This window comes from Alligator mississippiensis, chromosome 1 (genome assembly GCF_030867095.1).
Source record: "Alligator mississippiensis isolate rAllMis1 chromosome 1, rAllMis1, whole genome shotgun sequence".
Taxonomy (NCBI): Eukaryota; Metazoa; Chordata; order Crocodylia; family Alligatoridae; genus Alligator; species Alligator mississippiensis.
In genome coordinates, this window is record NC_081824.1 from 326,428,393 (window position 1) to 326,455,827 (window position 27,435).

At 45.2% G+C, this 27,435-nt stretch overlaps 1 protein-coding gene and 1 long non-coding RNA gene across 2 annotated transcripts in view; both read left to right on the forward strand.

The window, feature by feature from the left end:
• Positions 1-27,435, forward strand: part of ARHGAP6 (Rho GTPase activating protein 6) — a 556,002-nt gene that overhangs the window by 14,848 nt on the left and 513,719 nt on the right. The gene's annotated exons all lie outside the window — the stretch shown is intronic.
• Positions 12,596-15,918, forward strand: LOC132247754 (uncharacterized). The gene is made up of 2 exons (XR_009459147.1): positions 12,596-12,772; positions 13,663-15,918. It is a non-coding gene; the product is annotated as an uncharacterized LOC132247754 (long non-coding RNA).

The window sequence follows — 27,435 nt, forward strand, 5'->3', positions numbered from 1 at the left end:
AGCTCCATGCTCCATGGCGGCGGCGGTGCCGCCACCACTCCGCACTCTGTGCTGCTGCCACAGGCCAGATAAAATGGTTTGGCAGGCTGCATGGCGGCCTGCGGGCTGTACGTTGGACAAGCCTGGTTTAGATAGTGGTGCTTTTTATGGAACAAATGAGCTCTGATTGCTTAGCACTCACCTGAGTATTGTATTGGTTGCATGGTGTGGTATTGCAACCTTAAATCTGGTACCCCTCTGGGCTGTGTGCATCTAGTAGGCCAATTAACTATGTCTTGAAACAAATGCTAGCTCCCTCAGGAATTAGCTCAAGTTGGGTGCATCTACGCATGCACTTTACTGCAGAGTTGACTAATTAGCTTGCAGTAAAGTGTGACAGTCTACATGTGCACTGTTATTACGGCACAGTAAATTTAAAGGAAGGATGGAGAGCAGCAGAGTAAGGGCCCTGGACTTCAGAAAAGCAGACTGTGACTCGCTCAGGGAACTCATGGGCAGGATCTCCTGGGAAGCCAGAATGAGGGGGAGAGAATTCCACGAGAGCTGGCTGTACTTTAAGGAAGCCTTACTGAGAGTACAGGAACAAACCATCCCGATGTGCAGGAAAACTAGCAAGTATGGCAGAAGACCAGCTTGGCTTAGCAGGGAACTCTTCAGTAAACTAAGTCACAAAAAGGAAGCTTATAAGAAGTGGAAACTTGAACAAATAACTAGGGAAGAATATAAGAGCATTGCTGGGGCATGCAGGGATGAAGTCAGGAAGGCCAAAATGCAATGGGAGTTGTAGCTAGCAAGGGATGTGATGGGTAACAAAAAAGATTTCTACAAGTATGCAGAAAAGGCTGAAGTGCTAAATGCCTTTTTTTGCCTCAGTCTTCACAGGCAAGGGCAGCTCCCAGACTACTGCACCAGGCAGCACAGTTTGGGGAGAAGGTGAGCAGCCAACAGTGCTGAAAGAACAGGTTAAGAACTACTTAGAAAAGCTGGATGTGTACAGGTCCGGATGGGGTGTCCCCAAGGGTGCTGAGTGTATTGGCTGATGTGATTGCAGAGCCATTGACCATCATCTTTGAAAACTCATGGTGATTAGGAGAGGTCCTCGGTGATTAGAAAAGGAGACACATAGTGCCTATATATAAGAAAGGGGAAAAGGAGGATCTAGGGAACTACAGATCAGTTAGCCTCACCTCAGTCCCTGGAAAAATCAGGGAGCAGATCCTCAAGGAATCCATTCCTAAGCATTTGGAGGAGAAGGTGATTAGGAACAGTCAGCATCGATTCACCAGGGGCAAGTCATTCCTGACCAACCTGAATGCCTTCAGAGGACTGACTCTGTGGATGTGGGGACACCAGTGGATGTGGTGCACCTTGATTTTAGCAAGGCTTTTAATACAGTCTCCCACAACATTTTCCCAGGCAAGCTAAAGAAGTATGGGCTGGATGAATAGACTGTAGGGTGGATAGAAAACTGGCTGGAGCACCTAGTTGGTAGCCCGTATTAAGTGAAGTGCCCCGGGCACTGGTCATGGGACCATTTTTGTTCAATGTCCTCATCAGTGACCTTCAAGATGACATAGAGTGAACCCTCAGCAAGTTTGCAGATGACACTAAGCTAGGGGAAGTACTAGATAGGATGGAGGGTACGGCTAGGATTCAGAGTGACCTAGACAAATGGGAGGATTGGGCCAAAAAGAATTTCATGAGGTTCAACAAGGACAAGTACAAAATCCTGCACTTAGGATGGAGCAATCCCATGCACCAGTACAGGCTGGGGGCTGACTGGCTGGGCAGCAGCTCTGCAGAAAAGGACTTGGGGGTTACAGTGGACAATAAGTTGAATATGAGCCAGCAGTGTGCTCTTGTTGCAAAGAAAGCTAATGGCATACTTGGCTGCATTGGTAGGTGTGTTGCCAGCAGGTCAAGGGAAGTGATCATTCCCCTCTCTTCAGCACTGGTGAAGCCACATCTGGAGTACTGTGTTCAGTTTTGGGCTCCCCATTACAGAAAGGATGTAGACCAATTGGAGAGAGTCCAGTGGAGGGCAACAAAACTGGTGAGGGGGCTGGGGGACATGACTTCTGAGGAAAGGCTGAGGGAATTGGGCTTATTTAGTTTAGAGAAGAGGAGACTGAGAGGGGACTTAATAGGAGCCTTCAACTACCTGAAGGGAGGTTCGAAAGAGGATGGAGCTAGACTGTTCTCAGTGGTGGCAGATGACAGAACAAGGAGCAATGGTCTCAAGTTTCATAGATTCATAGATTCATAGATGTTAGGGTCAGAAGGGACCTCAATAGATCATCAAGTCTGACCCCCTGCATAGGCAGGAAAGAGTGCTGGGTCTAGATGACCCCAGCTAGATGCCTATCTAACCTCCTTTTGAAGACCCCCAGGGTAGGGGAGAGCACCACCTCCCTTGGGAGCCCATTCCAGACTTTGGCCACTCTAACTGTGAAGAAGTTCTTCCTAATGTCCGGTCTAAATCTGCTCTCTGCTAGCTTATGGCCATTATTTCTTGTAACCCCCAGGGGCACCTTGGTGAGTAAAGCCTCACCAATTCCCTTCTGTGCCCCAATGATGAATTTATAGGAAGCCACAAGGTCGCCTCTCAACCTTCTCTTGCGGAGGCTGAAGAGGTCCAGGTGCCCTAGTCTCTCCTCATAGGGCTTGGCCTGCAAGCCCTTAACTATACGAGTGGCCCTTCTCTGGACCTTCTCCCTGATAGTTCCACCACTATCCAGAGATGTGGTGGAAGCTCCATGCAGTTTTCAAGACCCAGCTAGACAAAGCTGTGGCTGGGATGATCTAGTTGGGGATGGTCCTGCTTTGAGCAGGAGGGTGGACTAGATGACATCCTGAGGTCCCTTCCAACCCTAACTTTCTATGATTCTATGAATTAACTTTGCCATAGTATAGTACTATCAGGGACAGTACTATTTTATGGTGGAGTACTTTGCAGCACTGAAACACATGTGTAGACAGTGACCTGGGGTGGCAATTGTGTCTAGTCAGCCCAGCCACTCAGGGCCCTGCTCTGCTTCAGTGCAAATTGCTACTGTCTGAGGTGCACATGTAGATTGCTACTGCTCTGCTTCAGTAGCAAATTGCTACTGTCCTGGTGCAGCATCTACATGTGCACCAGGAGCAGTTGACTATGGTGCGAACTGCTCTGGAGTTATTGCGTTGCACTAATTTTACACCCACTGAGATGATAAAAAGATGAGATTTTAGACCAAATTGATGTATGTGACAATAGCAAATCACCAGGAACAGATGGTATTTACCCAAGAATTCTTCAGGTACTCAAATATGGAATTGCAGAACTGGGTGCTAAGGGATGCAACCCATTGCTGAAACAATTTCCAATGCCAGAGAGCAGAGCTGCAGACAGACATCATGTAAGTATTATTTGGAAAAGGAAGGGGCAAGCTAAGGGTTGAGGTAATGAAAAAGATAGTCAGAGAGCTTTTGATGAGCCAAGACAGCAGGAGCTGATGAACTTCTGGTAATGAAAGAACTCGGAGCCCTTGGCAATAATATTTACAAAGTTGTCGGAGATAGCCAAGATTTGAGAGAACTGGAAGAGGGCAACATAGTGCCTCCCTTTTTAAAAAAAGGCAACAAAAATGACCTGGGGAATTATAGATCAATTAGAGTCATGTTAGTACCTGGAAAGTTACTGGAGCATGCCATATAGAAGACTGTTTTGGAAGCTTTGTTTTTTTTGTGTTCTGTGATACTGTGCTAATTCTATACATTTAAAAGTTAGGGTGTGTGTTTGTGTTGTTGTAAACATATGCAATCATAATGCAAAGCAGGAGAGTCAGGCAGATTGATTGCAGACTATTTTTCCAGTCTGTCCAGGTCATTCTGGATCCTAGCCCTGCTCTACAGTGTCTGTAACTCCCCACCCCGCAACTTTGTGTCATCCACAGTTTTGCTAAGCATGCACTCAATCCCATCATCGAAATAATTATCCAAAATGTTGAACAATAGGACAGACCGCAGGGGAACTCCACTTCATACCTTCTTGCAACTAGACATTGAGCCATTGATTGCTACTTGTTGAGCACAATGATCTAACCAGTTATATATCTACCATGCAGTATTTTCTTCTAGTCCAGGGGTACTCACCCTGTGGCCCATGGTGGCATGTCATCTTGTCCTTGGGACTCCCCAAGGATCTGGAAATTTGTTGGCAGGGAGCAGTGTCACCATTTCCAAGCTGACAAATCCTGGGCCCTGCATGTGAGATCCAGCACCTGATCCCAGCATGCAGGGCTGGTAGGGGGTGACACTGGGCCTCTGGGACCCAATCCCAGTGGGAGAAGGTGGTGCCAGGGACCTGAGACTCAATTCCAGCACACTGGTCATGAGAGGGGACAGTATCAGGCCTCCAGGACCAATGCTGGTGGTAGGGGCCAGCACCAGGCCCCCTGGACCTAATTTCATCATGCAGGGGGTAGCTCTGGGCCTCCAGGAAACAATCTCAGGGGACAGGAGGATATGGTTCCCCCCAACCCCCAGAACCCAATCCCAGTGTGGGGGGCCCGGGGTTGGAGGGGACAGGGCTGGTCCTCAGATGGGCCCCACCACTCATCTGGCCCGTGGGGCCAAAAGGTTGAGCACCAGTGTTTTAGTCTGTATTTCCTTAGCTTGTTAATGAGAACTCTGTGGGTGACAGTGTCAAAAGCCTTGCTAAAGTCAAGGTTTCATAGTTTCATAGTTGGTAGGATTGGAAGGGACCTGAGCAGATCATCAAGTCTGACCCCGTAGCATGGGCAGGAAAGAATGCTGGGGTCAAACGACCCTGGCAAGGTGTCTATCTAGCCTCCTTTTGAAGACCCCCAGGGTAGGAGCGAGCGCCACTTCCCTTGGAAGTTGGTTCCAGATCCTAGCCGCTCTGACTGTGAAGTAGTGCCTCCTGATATCTAGCCTGAATCTACTCTCTGTCAAGTTATGGTCGTTATTCCTTGTTACTCCCAGTAGTGCTTGGGGGAACAGGGACTTTCCCATTGCCTGCTGGTCTCCCTTGGCCAGTTTATAGACGGCCACCAGATCCCCTCTCAGCCTTTTTTTGTGGAGGCTGAACAGGTTCAGGTCTCGTAGCCTCTTCTCGTAGGGCCTGCCCTGCTGCCCCCTGATCAGGTGAGTGGCCCTCCTTTGGACCCTCTTGATGTTGTCCATATCCCTCCTGAAGTGCGGCACCAAGAACTGGATGCAGTACCCCAACTGCGGCCTGACCAATGTCGCATAGAAGGGGAGGATCACCTCCTTGGACCTGCTCGTGATGCATCTGTGGATGCATGATGAGGTGCGATTAGTCTTCCTGACTGCATCCCCACATTGGCAGCCTATGTACATCTTGGAGTCTATAATGACTACAAGATCCTTTTCTGCCTCTGTGGTGATGATAGGGGAGTTCCCCAGCCTATAGGTATGCTGCTGGTTCTTTCTTCCTAGGTGCAGTACCCTGCACTTGTCAGTATTGAATCCCATCTTAAATCCCATCTTATTCTCATCTGCTTACCCCTGTAACCTGTCCAGATCCAATTGCAGCCTGTCCCTCCCTTCTAGCATGCCCGCTTCTCCCCGCATCTTAGTGTCATCCGCGAATTTGAGCAAGGTGCTTTTCATCCTCTCGTCCAAGTCGCTGATGAAGATGTTGAACAGTGCAGGCCTGAGGACCGAGCCCTGGAGACCCCACTGCCCACATCCCTCCAAGTCGAAAATGACCCATCTACCACTGCTCTCTGGGTGCGGCCCTCCAGCCAATTGGTGACCCATCTGACTGTATAGGCATTGACACCACAATCTCCTAATTTTTTAACGACAATGGGGTGAGAGACAGTCTCGAAGGCCTTCCTAAAGTCCAGAAAGACTACGTCCACCGTGACACCTGCATCCAAGGATTTTGTGACCTGGTCATAGAAGGCCACCAGGTTGGTCTGACAGGACCTGCCTCTAATGAATCCATGTTGGCTGCCCCTAAGCATACACTCTCCTGCTTGCCCCTCGCAGATGTGCTCCTGGATAATTTTCTCAAAGAGAAAGGTACATCACTTCCCCTGCTCTCCCCACAGCCACAAAACCTTTCACCTTTTCATAGAAGGAAATTAGGTTGGTTAGGCATGACTTGCTCTTGGGCATTCCTTGTTCTCCTTTATGTGTTTCATAATGGATTCTTGAGCACCTGGTCCATGATCTTTCCACATATGAAGGTCAGGCTGATTGGCTTGTAGATCTTCCTTTTTTCCTTTCTTAAAGATTCACACTATATTTGCCCTTTTTCAGTCATCCGGGACCTCATCCATCTTCCATGAGTTCTCAAAGAGGAGAAGTAATGGCTGTGAAATTACTTCAGCCAATCATGAGGTAATTTGTTTTAAATAATTTTAAAAGGATTAAAAATTAGCAGAGTGAGACACATCCCTGTCATACCCCTATCTTATTTGGGAAACTTGGACAGGGCGCCATCAGTTACACAATGCACCTTAGATGATATATTTGAATAGTAAGGATTTCCTGTAAGAGAGCTTTAATCAATTGATGTTATTGCCACAACTAGAAAAGGAACAGGGAAGGGCAACAAAGATGATCAAGTGTATGCAATGTCTTCCATATAAGAGACAGAATAGGCTAGGACTCTTCTGCTTGGAAAAGAGATACCTAAGAGGGGATGTGAAAGATGTTGGAAAAGTGAATAGGGTAACTTCTCTGGGAATCCATCGGTCAGCCTCAAGATCTCTTATCAGGTAGATTGTTTCTTGTTTACTGCCAGCTAAGCAGTAAAGGAAAGGGCAAAAAAAATTGATTTATTCTAGTTTAGTCTTGTTGCATGGCCAAGATAGACCTGGTCAAATGTTAATGTTCCTCTACCAGTTTTTACATAGTGCAGTATGCATCAGAGGCTTCATAAAGCAAATGACTATATTGAGGCATAATGACACAGATAAAGCTTATGAATTTTGATCTATGTTATGAATTATGTGAACAGATTTCCCAAATTGCTTCCAAGGGGTATTTTCTGATGTTATCTTGAGTCATGAGGATTTGACTTACAACTCATGCAGGAATTGTACATTAGGAGTTGAGAATAAACCCAGCAAAGATGCAAATAACTTTATAGGTGGGGGTTAAATTTTACTCAGAGCACCATAGAAGCCCTTTTTACACTAAGGTAAGTTCATTTACCTCCAAAGAATTCATTTGTTAACTGGTCCATTGTGATGGTACAGTTACATAACCCTGTAAACATTGCTTTTAAAGAGAAGGCTTTAATGTTTTAAACTGCCATTTCCCTTCCTGTTTTCAGTTTCTGTTTAGTTTTTATTTATCACTTTGTATTTTGCTACTATTGCATTAAACAATAAGATGGTTAGTAGCTTCCCTTTTGTCACTGAAAGATAATTTCAATTTAGTTGCACCCTGCCGAGAGTAATTTGGTGAGAAACTAGTTGGCAGTGTTCTTCTCAGTTTTCATTTGCCTCTCTCTCTCTCTCTGAAAGATCTAAAAATATTCGTCTTACAGGAAATGTTTTTCATTCTGTTATGTCTTTTGCTTCCCATAGGAGGTATTACTTTTAATTTACTGAAAAAACCTTTTGAAATGTGTTTCAAGAGTGCTTAGGCAGAATAGGATCCTAGGGTAAGCTATCCTAAAGATCTCCCCTTCTCCTATTTTAAGAAGAGATATAATCTTTTTATATTGACTTTAATCACTGGGAATGGGTAATACTTACATCAGATATGAAAGTTTGAAGATCAAGAACAAAATCTACTTGCGTATGGTTTGCCTTAAGATTAATGCATGTGCAGTGACTTCTTAAATTTCATGCTTTTTGTCTGATGTTACATTTTTGTTCTTTCCTAAATTGTGAAGATTTTTTCCCCTCTTCCTTAAAAAGAATCATGGCCAAACATTTAACCACAATTTCATTAGCATAATTTTTTTTGTGGGGTGTGTGTGTATATATAGAAAGGCTTAACTCTCCTAACATCCTGCTTGGAAGTCAAGTGTATTTGGTTGTTAATTTAATATAGATGATATGGAGTATTGTGCATGTTTGGGAGTGACATTCTTATAAACCAAAAGACCCTATCTGCTCTACATTACAGTAAACTGAATTGTTAGGATATTCTGTGACCAGTTAATAACACTGTTTTCTGACAAAATACATGGTTTGACTTGCCTGCTACAACTTTACTGTACTGTCTGTAGCTGAACCACATTTGTCTGTTTTGAGTGAGCTGCTTAACCAGGGATGTTATAAGAGTATCCAGCCATTTACTTTATAGCTCTGCAGAGTGGAATAGAGCACGCAGGCAGACATAGAATGGGCTGCCTCAGATGACTGGTGCTTCATCACAGACAACCAGGAGGAAGAAGAAGTTGCCAAACTGATTACAAATGCACAGATGGACAGACAGATCTAGCTGCAATTCACAAATTTAGTACAAAAAGAAAAAGTTATAAACCTGTTGCCCACAGGCAACCAAATGCTAGTACAGGTCAAAGCACTGCTAACTGCCATAATTATGGTGGTTTTTGCCCTTTGAAACAAGCCCAGTTGCGTTATGTAGGACTGGAAGGGATCTCCCGCTCCATCAGGTCCAGTCTCCTGCATTCACAGGCTATTAACTCACTCGCTGACAGCTACAAATAATAATATCTGGAATAACAAAACACCCCTGAGACATGCCAGTCTATAAAAGCTATGGAGATGAGTGCATTGCCAGTGCCTTGTCACTGCTACAGCAGATAAATAGTTAACATATGCTCAGAATATCCTAGGAAAATGACCATGCTTGTGCTACAGAGGAAGGCAAAAACTCCCACAGTCCATCCCAATCTGACTCCACCTGTTACTTTTAAAAAGAAAAAAAATGAATTACATGAGTCAGGTATTTCTTTAGTCCTGTCCTGTTGATTTACAAAGAGTGTATACAGTTCTCTGAATGCAGTAGGAATAAACAGGATTTCTGATTTTTACGTTCAGAAATTTGAACCTGCTTTCCAGCCAGAAGAATGCTCAGCTGTTCAGATATCTTGTAGTCTCACTCTGCCTCTTTAACATTTCCATTGGTAACTGAACTAAATACAGTACTGTTGAAACTACTGTAAATTGGATATGTAACTGGTTGGTCATCATGCTCAAAATGTAGTCATCAATGGCTTGATGCATAGTTGGAAGTAGGTATTGAGTGGGTTTCCCCAGGATTCTGTCCTTTGTTTGATATTGTTTAGTATCTTCATTAATGATTTGGAAAATGGGAATGAGTGCACATTTAGCAAATATGCAGATGATTCCAAATGGGGTGGAGTTGCAGACACTCTGAGGGTAGGATTAAGATTTAGAACAACCCTGTAAACTGGAGAAATTGCCTAAAATCAATCAACTGAAATTCAGTAAGGACAAGTGCAAAGTCCTCTCCTTAGAATGAAATGATCATAGGCACAAATATAGACTGTGGAATGACTGGCTAGGCTGCAGTACCCCAAGAAAAGACACAAGGGGTTTTGAGAACCATAAGATGAATATGAGTCAACAGTATGTTCTTGTTACAAAAAAAACTAATAGCATACTGAATTATATTAATAGATGTGTCACTTGCAAGTCAAGGAATGTGATCCTTGCATTCTGTTCAGCACTAGTGAGTCTCACCTAGAGTACTGTGTCCAGTTGTGGGCTCCATGCTTCAAGAAAGATGTAGCCAAATTAGAAAGAGTCCAATATAGAGTGACAAAAATGACCATAGGCCTGGGAAACACGGGACTTACAAGGGAAGGCTGAAAGAGCTAAGGTAATTTAGTCTGGAAAAGAAAAGACTGAGGGGGGCTTAATAAGTCTTAAAATACCTGAAGGGCAATTAAAAAAAAAGGATAGAGACAGACTGTTCTGTGTCTGTAGAGGACAGAACAAGGAACAATGTTTTAGAAGTGCGGTATGAGAAATTTAGGTTATAAATTAGGAAGAGCAGAACTTTCTTGCGATGAACTTGGTTGAACATTGGAACCCAGCAAGTTGTGGAAACTCCTTCCTTAGAAGTTTCTAAGAGCAGGTTAGATAACACTTAGCTTAAAATAGTGTAGTCATGGATGATCTTGCCTTGAGCATGGGGTTGGACTAGATCACAGGTGTTAAATATATGGCCCACAGGCTAGATCCAGCATGTGGTGCTGTATGATCTGGCCTATGGGTGTCTGGATTGACCCCATGCGCCGGCCTCCACCTTGCATGCTGCGTGTGGGTTGGACCTGGTACCATGCACACTGCAGACAGCACAGGGGGCCAGCCCAGGGGGCCGCAGGACCATGTGCGCCCTAGACTATGTGCCACATGCAGCACTGGATTCAGCCCGTGTGCTGTGGGCAGTGTGCGCCCCATGCCAGCCCTGGGGGCTGCATGCACAGTGAGCCCCAGGATGGTGCATGCTGCCTGCAGTACACCAGGCTGGACTCAGGAGGACAGCATGGGGTGTGTGATGCCACAGTGTGTGGGCTGGATTCTGCACTGCAGACAGCATGGGGTCAGTCCAGGGTGCCACATGTAAGCTGCACCCTGGACCCTGTGTGTTATGTGCAGCACTGGGTCCAGCTCCATGTGCAGCATGTTCTGGCACTGGGGTTTGCTGTGCATGCATGGGCTGGCATGGGGCATGCGCTGCCCATGGTGTGCAGGCTGGACCCAATGCTGCATGTGACACAGAGGGTCCAGGACATAGGCTGCATGTGGCACCCCAGACTGGCCCTGTGCTGCCTGCCCATATGCTGTGGACAGCACGCACCCTATGCCAGCCCTGGGAGCCACTGTATGCTGTGCGTGCACAGGCTGGACCCAGTGCTGTGGGTACTGCACAGGAGGTCAGTCTGGCCAGTTTGGCCTGCAGCCCAGGGATGCTCATTTGGCCTGTGGGGCTGAATGAATTTGACATTTCTGGACTAGATGACCTCCTGAGGTCCCTTCCAGCCCTTCCTGTCTTTGATTCTATGAGTATGCCAGCCAGTATAGCAGGTATACTCTTAAAAAAAGTTGGATAAAATAATTGCTAAGATGTGTATTGTACTGATGGTAATGAATTTTTGTTGCTCTCAGCACAGAGTATCTGAGGTTCTATACAAAATGTAGAATTTTCTGAACTTTTGGTCCTGATTCTCCCTGGCTTGACTCTGTTATTATAATTTATGTTAAATAGGTGAATAATGCATATACAGTTGTGATATGGTAATAGTTCATGCTTGTGTTTTTGCTGCTTCACCCTCATGTAAATAACTAGCTGGCACAAGCCAGGAGAAAATCTAGCCCCATGAATTTGGCAGCTGGGTGTAACAGAATATATAGTGTAACTTCAATAAAAGGTAACAAGGGATAAAATTCCTGTTAAAATGGGATCAAAAATCTTTTCTTTTCTGTCATTTTAGGACAAACACATGCTGCACAAGCCTCAGTGATCACACTGTGGGAGGAACAATACTTAGTAATTTCATTATCTGAGGAAGACTTAAGTTGAGAGAGGTCTCTCTTATTGCCTCATTCCCTGAGGCTATTTCCGCACTAGCATGTTTGGGATGTGTCCTACTGTTATTCCACAGCTGCCCTCTTGATGAAGGCTTCTTTGGTTGCGATTTTAAATGTTTTGTGGAAAAGATCTGATTTTTTTTTTTATCAAGTTCTAACAGAACCCAGGCAGGGGTTATGCTATTGTTACAGCATACAGCATCCCAGAACCATTGTGGGTTGGGCAGCACTGTGTATAGGAAGAAGCTGTTGAAACTTTTAGAGTCCCTGTGCAGAGTCCTGTGTTTCAAAACTTGCCCACCACTGGTTTTACTGGCATTTGAGGAGTTTAGGGCTTTCAGCATTTGCACTCTGGGATAGCCTACCACCTGGGCCACCCTGACATTGGGGCCCCATTTCCTTTTGTGGAAAACTTTTAAATGGTGTATTTTCTTTCTGGGTTTTGAAATCCTCAGCAAAACAGAATTACTTTCTGCTGCCCAGCTCACCATGTTCAAGGTAGGTGTGCTGGACATGACCAAAAACACCTTTTTCTTCAAGAAGTATTCTTTGGGGACTGTGTTCTTGACCACAGTTAGTAAAAATATAGTCTGGGAGTATAATGGCAATTTAATTTTGTATGACTTCCATCAACCATCTCCAAGAATGGTTTTCAGCAATTAAAAATGAAATTGGAGAGACATCTGAGGGGAATGGGGCAAAGCAGAAATGTAAAGTATGTACAACAAAGAAAATATGCCTTCAGTTGAGATGTGAATTGGGAATTTCAGCAGATGTACAGAAATAGAAGTATGGCAATTTGACTGTGCATGGTTTTGTTTATTATAGCAATAGTTTACACTCGGACTGATTTTGCAATTTACAAGCTAAGGGGATAGTCATGTAATTGGAAACCTCTAAAGCAGGCTTGTCCAACACATGGCCCATGGGCTGCCATGTGGCCTGCCAAAGCATTTTCTGTGGCCCGCGGTGCTGCGACGGGAAACCCTTTGTCCCTCCCCCAGCCCCTCAGCAGCTTCCTAATGGCTGCTGAAGGTCTGGTGAAGGGACAAGGTTCCCACACGCAGCGCGTCAGCGCAGTGGGGCCCAGCCCAGCTGGGTCCCTCGCGGGGCCAGACCCCTCCCCGGCCGGGGGTGGCACTGGCTGTGGCTGCTGAGCGGCCCCACCCACCCACCTGATCCGAGGAGCCGGTGCCCACCCGGGCGGCCACAGCCGGTGCCATGGACTCGGGGCAGGTGCAGGACAGAGCCCTAATGTAAGAAGTTTGCCACCGGGTGGCGGAGGAGCGGCTCCGCTTGCGGGCCCGGGACACACCGGTTGCTGGCGGGGAGGAGGCACATCTGGGAGCGCCCGCGCTCCTGCCCCCACCTCCCCATCCTGTCATGAGCCTGTGCCCATGCCCATGCCCTGCGCTGCAGGAGCAGCCCCGCACGGGAAGCCAAGCAGCAGCTGCTGGCACTGCCAGCCCGCGTCTGCCTCCTCACCCACCCGCTTCAAGCCAGCCCCGCTGCCCTGCCCCACAGCACGGCGGTGCCTGCTCCCCCGGCCAGTCTCCCCCCAGGCGCTGCGGTTCTCTGGGCCCGACCACCCACGCGCGAGGCCCCAAGTCCCGAGGGGGCCACTTCTCATGTGCTGCTGGGGACGGGAGGCAGTGCAGGCACACGCAGCCACCAGGGCAGTGAGGTGGGCAGTGGCGGAGCAGAGGGCGCCTTTCCTGCACATCCCAGGGAGGCTGTGGCTGGGAGGACAAGGAGGAGCCTGGACTGGGGCTCCTGCGCGTGGCAGCAGCTCTCCCCGCCCCGCTCCGCTCCGTGCCTGGCTGCGGCTGCGGCTGTGGCTGTGCCCAGCTGAGCTGCAGGTCTCTCTCGCAGCCTCTCGGATGCACTGAGGAGTCCCCGCTCCCTCCTCCCTCCTCTCCCACCTGCCTCTTGCAAGGCAGTGAGCGGAAGAGGCTGGAAAGCGCCACTCAGGTGTCTCTGGCCGAGACATATCCCTCCACCTTTGATTAATTTCCACTCTGGCTGATATCTTTTTCACATTTGATCTGTCGACTTGCATTATGCTTCTTTCATTATGTGACAGTGTTTATTTTAGTCACGTGTTTGGTATTATTTCATTGTTGCTTTTATATTGTTTTTATTTTAGATTTTAAACCACATTTCCAGGCCCATTTCATTGTCACTTCCTGCAGCTTCATTGGTGTCAAAGGTCACATGACATCACTTCCTGATGTGATACCGCTTCCTGTGAGGTCTTTGAATATGGCTTGCCGGCCCACTGGGTGATAAAAAGTTTGTGATCTGGTCCCACATTCAAAAAAGTTGGACACCCCTTCTTTAAAGCTAAACTGAGCAGAAATAGGCAGATAGAGGATTCAGAGAGAGTTAAAACCACCACCTTGTTCTTTCATCTTGCTATTTAAAGGTAGCACCATTCATAATTTAATGTTCATATTTGTATTTTCTATTTTGAACTTCCAGAACATGTTTAATTGACAGTGGGGTTTGCCGTTGCTTTTTACTACTGATAAAAGTCATGTAAAACAAGTTAAATATGGCTTCTGACACAACATCTGACAAAAAGATCATGCCTGAATTAAAACGAAACCTTAATTACTTGGAATCATCTGACCAGTGATTCACAAACAGGGTGCCATGGCACTCTGACCTCCCTTGAGATCCTTTCATGGGTGCTGTGGGGTGGTGTTTCTCAACCTTTTAAGTAGCAAGTACCCCCTAATATCTGAAAATTTTAATAAGTATCCCAACACTCAATTTTCCAGGGGATTTTATATTTACAGACTAATGTGTGTTATATGTGGGAGGAAGGGCTGTGTATACAAGGCCGTGATATAACAGATGTCTGATCTGGTGTGGATAGGGCTGCCACCCTTTACACCAGGGGTGCACCACTCAAGTGTGTACCTGGGCTAGAAGTGATGTTGCCCAAAGCTAGGAGGGCTGAACTTGGGCACGCCAAATTATTACTGGGGAATTTTAATGCGCAGCGCACCAAATTTTTTTGCCATAATTTTGAGAGGAAAAGAGGGCGAGAGAGAGTGTTGGGGTACCCGCGTACCCTCTGCCTATGTCTTGCGTACCCTCAGGGGTACGTGTACCATAGGTTGAGAAACTATGCTGTGGGGTACTGCACACTATTAGCACTCTTGGGTGTGCAAACATAATTTAAAAGATAAACCTAGAGATTTCAAATTGGAATCTATAATATTAAAAACATTCAGACCTGTTGTGGTCTTTCTGAGTTTTTTGCAACAGAAGAATTATTCTATTATTTTTCCGTAGTAAAAAAACAAGTGACAACTAAGAACTGATATTTTCTGAGGGGTGCCTTAAATCTAAAAAGGTTGAGAAACATTTTATTAGACTTTCTTACTTCTCAGTTTTATCTGCTTATTTCCTGTTTTGTTTTTGTTTCCCCCCCTCCTTATTTTCTTTAGTCTTTGCTATAGTCATAGTCTACATACTTCTGTGGCTCTCTGTTTGCTTTCATGCTTATTTGTTGGACAGTGAAAAGATGGAAAAGACCTATCAAGTCATCCACACTCCTCTCTCCTTCCCTTTCCCTCCCAACGCAGGTTTCTTCTCAAGATTAAATGTCTCTTTTTTTTGTGTGTGTGTCTGATTCTAGCTGTCTCAGGTGATGAGATTTCCACAACTTCCTGAAATGCTGTTCTAAGTATTTTTCTGTATGGTGGTTTTCCTGGCTATTTCACATATTTTTTTTCCTTTTTCAATTTTATTTATTGGCTATTAAATCTAGGATGACCATATAGGACAATGTGAAGTTTGGGACACTGCCCCCTACTCCTTCTCTCAAGCCAGCAGGTGCTGCAGCAGGCAGAGGCAGGGGTGGGGTGGCACAATACAGCTCTGGTATTACTATTCAGGCAGCTAAGGGAGTCAGTGGTCATTGTCATTTCACAGGTGTTAACGATCATCTTCTCTTTTTAATGGTCGTTCCACTAATCAAGCTAACCTAATTTTGCTGTCTGCTAGGAAGATATTTCACAGCTCATGTCACTCCACCTACCCACCCCCTGCCTGGGATGTTGGTTTTACTTTTCACTGGCTGACCAGGACTGGCCTGGCCAAACCAGGATGTATGATCACTCTAATTATACCATTTTACCTTTTGGTGTTAACCTCTTTGAGTACTGGTAGAATGAGGCCTTCTGTCCTGTATTTATTAATCTACTTTACAAGCTCCTCCTTCACTCCAACTGCATAATCTTTCCTTTTTAAAATCTCCAGCCATAGTAATGTTTACAAAACCTTTTCTCTGAATACCATCCAGTTTGTAAATATCTTTAGGACTGTGGTGCCTATGACTGAATAAAGTATTCCAACTGCAGTCACGCCATGGCTGTAAAAAGGAGGCCAATTAATTCTCCTCTTTAGCATGTGATACCTTTGTGTGTGCTGCCTGATATAGCATAGGACTTTTCCTGATGCCATATTGAATTGCAAATGATGGTCTAAGTCAAGGGTCAGCAACCTTCCATTACCAGTGGGCCAGATTAACACAGCTCAGTCCTATACTCACTTGGGCTGGAGTGTATAATTGATTGTGGCGTTGATGTACCATCTGCTCGTTAGAGAAAATACTTTCTGTCTCAGCTCACAGTCAGTGGAAAGAGTTTGAACAAAGCAGAAACAAGAGACGAAGGAGGAGGGAGGGAGAGCATGCATGGATGAGTGCGAGAGAGAGAGGAGCACAAGACCTCTTCCCCGCTGACTGTGACAGGCTTATCCAAGCCTGAACTGCCAGCCTCTGATCACTTGGTTTCAGGGTCCAAAACTGTGAGCAGCCAACAGCAGAGAGAGAGAGAGAGAGCAGGGTATGGTGAGCGGGGACCCCAGAGGGGCTGATGTGGTGGATTTGCTGGAGGAAGAATGGTGCATGGGCTTACAAGGAATGGGTGGTTCCAGGGGTGTGGAGGATCTGTGGGAGATCTCCTGGGACGTGGGGCTGGCTATTGTTCCTGGGGGAGTCAGGGTGTAAGAGGGGAAGAAGGGGTACTTAAGCCCTAGGGGGAGACAGTTCCACGTGGATGGAGTTTGCATGGGAACTGGTGGGCAACAAGGAGAATCAGAGCAGCCCTGGAGGCTCTGGGCTCACAGTACTTCACAGTTTTGCACAGGGACTCTGAAAGTTCTGCAGTTTCTTCCTATTCATGGTGCTGCCCAGCTGACAATGGCTCTGGGATGCTATATGCTGTAGGACTGGATCTAACAGTTACTCATGCATCAGTGCAGTAGGTATTTTGTCACTTTTGTTATGTCAGTACTTCTGATTTTTAGGGCATTGACAGAAGTTATATTTTTCACATGATAAGGCCCCCTGGAAGCGCCCTACAACCATAACATAACAAATGCTTATGGCTGCAGATTACTTTTAAAATGACCGATAGCATGGAAATTTAACCCTTGTCTGACGAAGTATGGGGTGGTTTGTCTTAGGGAACTTGTGTATAGGTTCCCTGTGAGGGTCAATTTCAGGCAATTTTGCCCACATCCTATGCAGTTTTGCTGGCTGGACTTGTGCTGGTACAGGCAGCAGCCCAGCCCTGCCCCCAGGCCTTTCACAGAGAGGAGACAGAAAACCTTTGCCTCCTCTCTGTGCGGCGGGGAGAGGAGGGAAGGGAGCACCCCCTGTTGTGCGTGCCCTACCAGGTATCTCTGCTGAGGTCTTGGGAGGTGCTGTGCCAAGCTTGTGAGGCATGGGGGCTCCCCTTCCCCTTCCCGCATGAGTGTCTTTACAGCAGCAGAGGCTGGAGCTGGGATGGAGGAGAATAGCCCAGCTCCCCTAAGACACCAGCAGGGGTAGATGAGGGGGGCACATGGCAGGGGGGTCTCTGTCCCTCCCTCCTCTCCCCTTGGCCATTGGTGGGGAGGCTGGGGACAGTGGAGGTCTAGCAGCCTCCTGGGACACTGCTAGAGTGCTCTTGTCTGCTGGCCCGGGCCAGTGCAGGCAGGCTCCCAACCCATCAGGTGGGGACTCAACAGGTGAACGCCTGTTGGGTTCAATGGCACTCTAACTCATGGTGCATTGTGTAAAGTGCCATGAGTTACAGCACCTCTCTGACAGGCTGCCTGCACATGCTTTTAGTCTCTGACTGTTTTTACCCAACCCAGGTACAAAATATTTTAAAAAAATATTTGTCTTAGATCATATCAATGCATTACTGACATCCAAACATAACCAACTGTATTACTTTCACCTGCTAAGTGCCAAGTAGTGTGTTTGACGGTAAATGAGAATGTTGGTTGAGTAAAGAGTGCAAGATTTGGTTTATTTCTTTCTTTTTAGAGGGAATTATCAACTTAAATTGATTTGTTTTTTGAAACCTCATTCACTTATGTGGTATCTGAGTGTGATGTTACAGTGATGTATTATTTTGCACTTCTGTATCTTTCAATTTATGTTTTGCAGACCTATTTCCAGTAGCCTATTGAATAAAATAATATGAAACCAAAACACTGTGGGATTGGGTTGTTGGGTAGGAAGGGAGGGTCATATAGGAATCTGTCTCATATAATTCAGAATGAAAACTTCTTTCCAGCAAGGATATTCTCTTTCTTCTATGGAGGAGATGTTGTCTGCCCCTTTGCAGCTGTGGATAACTTCAGGCACAGCAGAACGAATGAGCAAAGCTCTGGTTCTGAGGGAGTTCATCCAGAAGGATCTGTACTTCTTGCCTGCTGCAGAGTCCAGCTACCACACTGCTTCCTGAACAACAGATTTTTTTGGGAACAACTGGTCAGAGGAGCTGATGGTAGATTCACTGCTACATGTATGCAGCCACTTCTGTACTCTGTGAGAATTGGAAACAAACACACATGGGACTACTTCATCCCTGTGCACATAATAGTAATTGCAGTGGGTATGTTATCCCTGCATGACCTAAAGAGGTAGGATGTGTTTCTCCTATGTTTTCGTCTTTTGCACAACCTTTTGTACCAAGTCCAGTGCTTGGGATTTGCACATGGAGTGGGAGCCAGTCCTACTAGAGCAAGGCTGTCCAGATAAAAGCGCCAAAAAAGCTCCAATAAAGTGCCCCATCTGTATAAACATCAGATGTTGGGGCTGCACCAGTGGGGGTCATACACCCCAGAGGCTGCACTAATGCAAACCATGAGACCTTGGACTGCCCAACCCCTGCTGCACTGGTGGCAGCTCTCCTCTCCCAAACTGCTGGATTGTAAGCATGGGTGGTATTCCCCGTTCCCCTCACCTCAACACATGGACAGCCATTCCCCTGCATGGGTGGGTGGCCCCCATTTCGGCTACCTCACTGCATCATGCTGTGACTTCTCTGGTCTGTGAGCCAAATCACCCCACCTCCTTTGGCAGAAGCAGGAAGTGAAAGCTGAGGTATGGAGGGAGAGCCAAGAGACACTAGCTGCAACAACAGCTGGAATTATATGGGAAGTGTCAGCTTGGTCGGAGCCTGGTCTCACATTAACCCCCCTCAGGCTACATTCAACCCACGGGCTGCCAGTTGGATAGCCCTAATCTACAGTGGGACTATTGCAGGTATATTTTTTTTTGTCTTCTTTCAAGGATTATGAAATATTTTCCTTTGATTCAGGTGTAGACACATGAACTCTATAGCTGGCCTCTGTACATAAAGTCAGTCCAGAGCTGCAGCAAGAGAGCAAGTGCTTTCCAGCTGGACCTAATTAGGAGGGCAGGGGGTGGCATCTGAGGCTGAGGAGTGGAGAGAGAGGAAGCTGGAAAGGAGTAGCTATTTGGGATCTGCTATAGGGAGAGCTTCAGGAGGTTTGGATTTGGCAGAGAGGCTGAAGAATGCTGAAGGTAGGGGAGTAGCAAAAACATTTGTCTCTTAACTTCGCTTGAACTGGGGCTGGAGGTCCAGAGAGGCCTGGGGATCCAGGAAGTACTGAAGAAGTTCATCTGCTGGATTTTCTAAGCTGAGTGGCTAAGGGCCAGAGAGGCAGCAGGGGGTGGTTATCTGTTAACTTATCCAGTGCAAGAAATAAACAGTACGGGGAGAGTTCTTCTCTGGTGAAGAAATTCCCAAATAAAGATACTGAGGAACTGTTCTGCGAAGAGCAGCGAAGGAGACTTCAATGGGGATAGGTGAAATGAGTGTTTGACAGAGGGGGTTGAAAGAGACCTCTGAGGGAGGCAGGAGGCACATTGATATACTGTGATTTATACTTCCAAGAAAATCTGTACCCTGGGATAAATGAACCATGGGTTGGGATTTTAAAGATTACCGTATTGTATGTGATACTAAATCAGTCACATGAGGGGTGAAATGAGCCTAACAGCCTATAGTGAAATCCTTGAGGAAAGGATATGGAGAAAGAAACTCTGCAATACTAGTATTACACCTGCTGCAAAGAGGTGCTTTGGGCAGAGAAGTGGGATTTATCAAGCGTGATAGGAAAATCTTAGGTGGAGGTGCCTCAGGAGGTCCACCTGTTATAAACTGTAATAGAATTAGTTATTTTGTGGTGACAAAATCTTTTGTCTATAGAATCCAAAATATCTTTTCTTTCTCTGACAAATGAATTAGAATAGTTTAAAGGTGAATGTAAACCAGTGTTGGACAACTAACTTATTGCTTGAAAAATCTAACAGAGTAAGTTCTGGGGCTTTTCTCTTCCTTGAAGCATTTCCTAGGTGGAAAAATGTCAGAGTTAAACATTGAGTAACCAATCTAAATAAAGCTGAAATCCAAGTTATTAAAAAGTTGCATGTTATTTATATCAAATTTCCATGTACCATGCCCAGGAAAAATGTAGCGTGAACTTTTTCTTAGTAACCTCTGTGTTTTAGCAATATTTTAGGCCTGATGCTATCTGCCTCTGATTCTCTCCTTGTTGTTCTCAAATTAAATGAGAGGTGTGCTCTAAAATATCAGAAGTGTCTATCAAAAGAAAAATCATGCATAATTGAATGGGCCCCAAATAAAGATCGGGGTCCTTTGAGATATTTTTTGTCCTTAATGTTGTAAAGCAACATAACTTTGTATTAAAAAATGTGAATCACAAGTTAACTGCACTGTTGCACACTATCACTTCTGCGATCCTAATACATACAGTTCAAGTAGCAGTGGATATGTCTACAACCTCTCTGGGATGCCTAGGAGAAGAGCAGCAGCAATTATGAGGCACATATACACACTTGTAGGAGATCTAACAGTTGGAGTTTGGTTACAGCCAAGGAAGGCTGCAGGAGTTTTTGCCTTTAACTCCGAGCAGGGAATTGACAGATTTTTTTTTTTTTTTATTCCTTGCCTGCCTGGCACAAATCCCACAAGTAGAACTGAACAATTTCCATTGTTTATTTATTTTATTTGCATACCATGCTTCCTATAGAGACTCATAGTGGCTTACAATAAGAGACTCAGTAACTTATAAAAGCAGGTAGAATATTAAAATAAAGTATAAAACAAAAACATATATGTTGGTGTTAGAGTAGTTACTTCAAGTTTGCTCATGAATTGCAATGTGGAAAGCTACAATGAGGACAGAAGGGTTAGTGGGACCTGTGCTTCCTGCACTGTAGTTTATTGTACAAGACTTTGATTATGCCCCCCACCTCTTCCACTAGTGCTTATTATCTGTAGGAAACATTTTATCTGAATAAACGAATAAAAATATCTGCAGCAAAATATATTGAGTTCATAATAGCAGACCTGGGGATGATGACCTGAACATAGAATTTGTCAAGAACTGCATTTGTTCTTTGAGTTGTGAGCCTGATGTTAATTTGCATTTTTTTGTTTAATAGCAGTGTTTATTAGAATGTCTCTTAACAGCTTGTGGAATCAATTAAAAAGAGAAAAAAATCCAGTAGATGAGGTTTTTTTGTCAGTGGCGTGATGTTTGAACAAATGTTAAAATGAAGGTTTGTCACGTACTGCCTGGGATTGGGGGGAACATTTCTTTGGCATTTAAGACTCAAATGAAAGTCTGTACTTTTTTGGTTTCTATTTTGCGGAGATGGAGGGTCAAAGTAACCAAGTAAGGTTACAAGCAACTCTAAACTTCAAAATGAGCACATAATGACAGTTTACAAATGTTAAAAAAATCCCAAACCTGGAAGAAACGCTTTACCGGAAGAAGCAGTGCATTAGTTTGACCCAGCTCTGCAGCATCTGTATAGATTGGGCGCTTCAGCAGGGCTTTTTGGTGCTTTTATCTAATAGCTGATTGAATCAGCTATTAGATAAAAGAGCCAAAAAAGCCCCACTAAAGTGCCCAATCTATATAGATGTTGGGGGGAGCCAGGTCCAGTTAACACAATGCCTCTTCTGGGCATATGCTGGGCTTGGTGTGGGAATGCGCCTAGTTTAAAGTGCCATTTTTGGTTTTTTTTTAATGGCTGTAAGCAGTCAATGTGCTTGTCATGGATGCTAAAGCCAGGAGCTATATAAAGCCATACAGTGGAGTTGGAGTCTATATTCATTAAAGCCTAAGAAAGCATTATGACCAAGTCTTTGAAACAAAAATGCTCTTTCATTAAAGCGGAACATGTTTTTTTATAATCAACATACCTATCTTCTGAGGCTGTTCTGTATTTCTTAGGTGCCACATTACTCTTAGCAGAAATCTTTAAAGTGCAGAATATAAAATTCACATCTAGTGAAATACAAGAGGCTGCCTAGTCAAAACATGTAGCTTGCTTATGCTTTAATTAGCATGAATGCTTCCTACTTTTAGTGCTAGGGAGAATTTTCAATGTGTCCATGCAATATACGTAGACATCACCTTGCTATGCCCTCATCCAGTCTTGTGGTAAAGGTGTTAGGCTGGAAATCAGGAGTTCTGGATTCATCACTCTGCTGTGCCAGACATCTGTGTGTCCTTGGGCCAGGTCCTTAATTTGTCCATTTTTTTCTTACCCTTCAATAGCTCAGCCAAGATCAGGTCCCCAGGCATTGCTATAATTCCAACAATTGAGAACACCTTAGCTCAGGGATGGACAATTATTTGGGCTGGAGGGCCACTTACGGAGTCTTGATGAACTGTTGCGGGCCAGAGTGCAGGGAGGAATTGATCTTATCTGGCCACTGGCCCATCCTATCACTGGGCCCTGGCCCCATGCTGAGCTGCTATGTGGGGAGCAGATCATGGCTCTGCCCTGTGCCCTGGACCTATGCTGTCACCACCCCATGATCTCAGCCACAGCTCTCCCTGCCCATCTAACTCCTGGACACCGTTTTCCAGTGGCCCGTGGCCCCATCCTATCAGCTGAGCGTGCCCTGTCTGCCGGGGGGGCGCGTGTCTCAGGCCAGTTTCCATGGAGACCATGCCCACCTGCTCCATCCAGTCCATCCCCTGGTGGTGGGTGCAGGGTGACCAGGCTGGGGTGCCTGAGCAGTGGGGTTGGGTTCAGGAGCAGCAATGACACTGGCAGGGCAGCTGGAAGGAGTTGCTGCCGCTGAGAGAGGAGTCTGGCTGCCACAACAGCCCAGCCCCACTGTGTGCCTAGGTACAGCAGGACTGGCTGCATGTGCCACAGCCTCGGCAGTCCCCCACACTTGGGTTTTTATGTAGAAGGCAGAGCAGGGTAGCACCTTAAAGACTTACTGTTTAGAGAGGCATAAGTTTTTGTAGGTGGCGGCTTACTTTGTCAGATGCTATAAATGGACTTGCCAGTAGGCTGTCACTTACATAAATTTATGCCTCTCTGAATGAGTTAGTCTGTAAGGTGCCACCCTGCCCTGCCTTTTGCCTGATTTTAGACAAACACTGCTAGCTACCCTTCTTCTCTTTTTATGCATTAATAAAACCTTATCTATAACAAACTTATAAAGCCCAGTCCCTTGGCAAAAATCACACTTTACAGACATATTAAGATGGGTACATTGTTCTCTAAAGAGCTACAAAATCTTATAATCCTTGTCCTCCTTACTTCATATTTTTATTTTTCTTCTATCTGTTTATGGCATATCTTCATTTAGATCTCATCTTGCAAACTCTTAAACATATCCGTAATGTTTCCCCCATGGCTATAGTTAGTCATGCACTGAAATATTTTCAGGAATGTGTTCTTAGGCTGAATATACTGAGAGGAAATATTAAGTTCCATAAACCAGAAACCCTTTTAGGGGTGATAAAGCAAGACTACAGGATCTTTGAACCAAGGACCTGTTACCTGTTTTGTATAGTGCCTAGCATAGTAGAGTCCAATTCTATGACCAGTCACTGTAGTAGCATTAATAGGAATGACAATCATATTTTTCTCATTTACTTCATTTTTTCATGCGATTGGTGGGACTGCTTTTTTTGGTCCTTAGGCTGTGTGATCTAATGGAAGATCCTCCTGCGAAGTACTAAAACAAAGTCACTCATTGCAAGAGATAATAGCCCTATCGATATTTATGCTAATTAAATTAATCCTGTCAACTAATGATGTAAAAAGTTTTTTGAAAAATGTTATTCAGCCTTAATTATGATATCACAGTCAATCACTGTAACTTTCCACTTCCACAAATTAATGTCTGGTTTTAAGGGCATATCTTTACATGGCTCTTTAGCTTAGAGGTTCTCAGCCTTTCTAGATTTAAGGCATCCCTTCTTTGACTTGAGGTATTACTCAGAATTGAGGCATCCCTTGAAAAATGCCAACTCTAATTTTCATGCATTTTTGACTTCAGAAAAATAATAGAGTGATTTTTACTTTGCAAGGAACTCAGAGAGACCACAACAGCTAAATATGGTTCTAACACTATGGATTCCTATTTGAAATCTCCACATGTATCTTGTGAATCATGTTTGCATGGCCTAACAGTATAAACATGTCATTCTTGAAAGGGTGAAAGAAGTGGCACCCTGGTTGAGAATTACTGTTCTAGCTCATCTTTGGATGTTAATACTATATGCCATATTCTAGCTGAACAGTCAGCAGGCTTCCTAAGTGTTTGGGGAATGATACAGAGTCTGTAGAAGTCAAATGAAATGCTTCCTTTATCTCCCATATTCCATGATTTAGGCCTGTATTTAGTGGACAGACATGCATAGAAACGTTTTGGCATTTTATAAAGAATAAACTGCTCTCACTGGAAAGTGTGGCATTTCCCAGGCTTAATTCAGTACGCTGAATGATCAAGATATTCAATATGTATATATGGTCTTCACACCATCTTTATATGCTACTAGCAAGCATTCAGTTACTATATATATGTACCTGCACATACACTTGACTAATATGTACTGTATTATTTTGCCTTGGAAGGGGCAGGTAGTGTAGTATCTCTTTTCTTCTTATCGGGGCTGCTGAGTGATCTGCCTTTCATTTAGGGATTGCATGCTATGGGACATAAAAATGATTTTGTGCTTGTGCATGTGCCTATGATTTATTTTATCACATACAACATACACCTTTCCCTCAGAGTTCAATGGCTAGAAATTGGGGTTATCATTACAAGTGAGGAAATATGGTAACAGTAGTTTTTTTCCTCTGTGCTGGGGAAGTGAAAATACCTGTGCAGGTGCTGCACAGGGGCCAGCCCAATGAATGGGCAGAGGATAATGGGGGAGAGTAGGAGGGGGAAACAGCTTCCTAGATGCTGTCTGTAGTCACTTTTTTTTTGCCCCCAGGCAGAAGCTACTATTTCTTTACTTACTGGGTGCATCTGCATGAGACACTTATTGCAGTTGCCTAATTAGCTTTGCAGTAAAGTGTTACTGTCTACACAAATGGTGCTATTAGGCTGGAGTAAGCTAATTAACTCTGCCATAGGCTAGTGTGCCAGGCTTGTAGCCATAGGGGTGGCTGTGATGGGCAGCCTTGCAGCTCCTGCCCAGCTCAGACTCTAATGTCGCTCTCCCTAGGCTGCTCGCCCACCATGCCTTGTTCTTAATATTAAAAATTGATTAAGGGAGGCTGCCAACAGGCCTTAGAGTAAACACTAATTCTAAAAATTTCCCACTGGGTCTCCTGCGAGCCCCTATTAGCCTAAATATAGCCCACAAGCCTGATAGGTCCCTCTCGGCCTAACTAGGCTCCTGTAGGACACCTGTAGCCTTAAGGGAAAATTGTGTGGCTCCTTTTCCTCCCCTACATCACACCCCAAGCCTCACGGATGTTCTCTCCCTTTGATGTTAACTATTTATACACTTAGTCTCCTTGGGCCATGGGACCCGCTGGTCCCTTACAGTCTCTCTTTGAACTCTTGGAACCCTGGTCCTGCATGCAGCGCTTCCTCCAGCCTCTTGGGCCCTCTAGTCTGGCGTAGCCTGCTCAGGGCTCATGGACCCCTTGGGCCAGCTCAGCCCTTCCCTGGGTACATGGACCCTCTGGTCTAGGTCTCAGCCATTTCCTAGGTTCCTGGACCCCTTACTGAGCCCCAGTCTCAGTCTGAGAGCTCTTGGGTCACCGGTTCCATAAATAGGAATAGCCTGCCACTGCAGGGCTCAAGGCTAAACTACCTGTGTAACTTAAATAAGCATCACAGCCTTCTGGCTGATACCTCAAACCCTCTAGGGGTTTAACATAAAACAAAGGCCACTTGTTTGTAAACCCAGTCTCTCTCAGCCCAGGGAACTTCCTTCTGCAGTGTTGCTTAGCTAAATCCAGGTCCCTTCGGGAGCCCTGCAGCCCAGAGCTCCTAACTTCATGGTTGCTGCGGAGAGACTGCCTGACCCATGTAGACTTTGGGCTTATGTAGCTCCAGCCTGAGCCCTCTTCTGGTCAGGTGAGTCTTTTAGTAGCTCCCCTCTGCCACCTACAAGCAGCCTCTCAGCAGTGCCCTGCTACAGATAGTACTGCCCAGCACAAATACTATTTTGGGGCTACAGCTCCCTGGCTCAACATGCTGCAGTTCTGGGCACATGTGAAGATGCTGTGTCTAGGAGCAATAACCTCTGGTGCACACTGTGCCGGAGTTTATTCACGCGCATTTATAGAACATGTAGGTGTTACTTACTAGCATTTTCAAGTAAAAATAATTTCTTCATTCTTCCCTTCATACAAATGGCAAGTATGTTGTTTCTTGGTATGTTGTATGTGAGAAAATACAGCAAGATAAAAACCGTTTCTATTCTCTATTGCCTTATACTTTCTATTATGAAAAATTACATTAAGAATAGTACAGTATTGTGCAAATAATGGATGACAGAATTATGATAATATATTAGAGTAACAGCCCGATTGTGTCCCACATTTGGACTTTGGCTAACTGAGTGAAAGATGTACAGAAATGGAAACCGTTGGCTACACATCTGAGGAAACTCAAGAGCATAGCAAGTTTTTATCCCAAGTCTTCAATTAGCTTCAGATCCTCTGATTCAATGATACTATAACATAGAATTAATAAAATAATCCTCCTTTGGTCACATTTTAGGCTTGCTTGAGTATAAATTAGGCCATTCTCTATGAAGCTAAGTTATAGAGATAGGTGCACTTATGTCTTTCAGTAGGTCTCTATTACAGACACATTATTGTGTAAGAAATGTGAAGCAACTGGCTTGACTGTGCAGTTTCTACAGATGACTTCCCTGGATTGTAGTTGTCTGCATAATGCTCTAGTATTACAAGATTCTACCCTCATGAGGCTCGTTGGGGGGAGGGGAAGATGAGGACGGGGGAAGCCGTGGACCACCAAACCATGTGGCACCCACAAGGACAATCCAGCCTGAAGAAGGAGAACATCAGGAACCTGCAATCCATGGGGCGGCCAGCAGTACACCACAGGTAAGCAATAAGCAGGTAAGCAATAAGGGGCCCTTTGGGCATCAGAGCCGGGGGGCAACAAAGGTGCCAGTCACAGGGCTCAAGTGCCTATATATTAATGCTAGGAGCATGGGGAGCAAGCAGGATGAACTAGCGCTCCTGCTTGCAGAAAACACCTACGACTTAGTAGGGCTAACAGAAACCTGGTGGGATTCTTCCCACGACTGGGTGGTACACATTGAG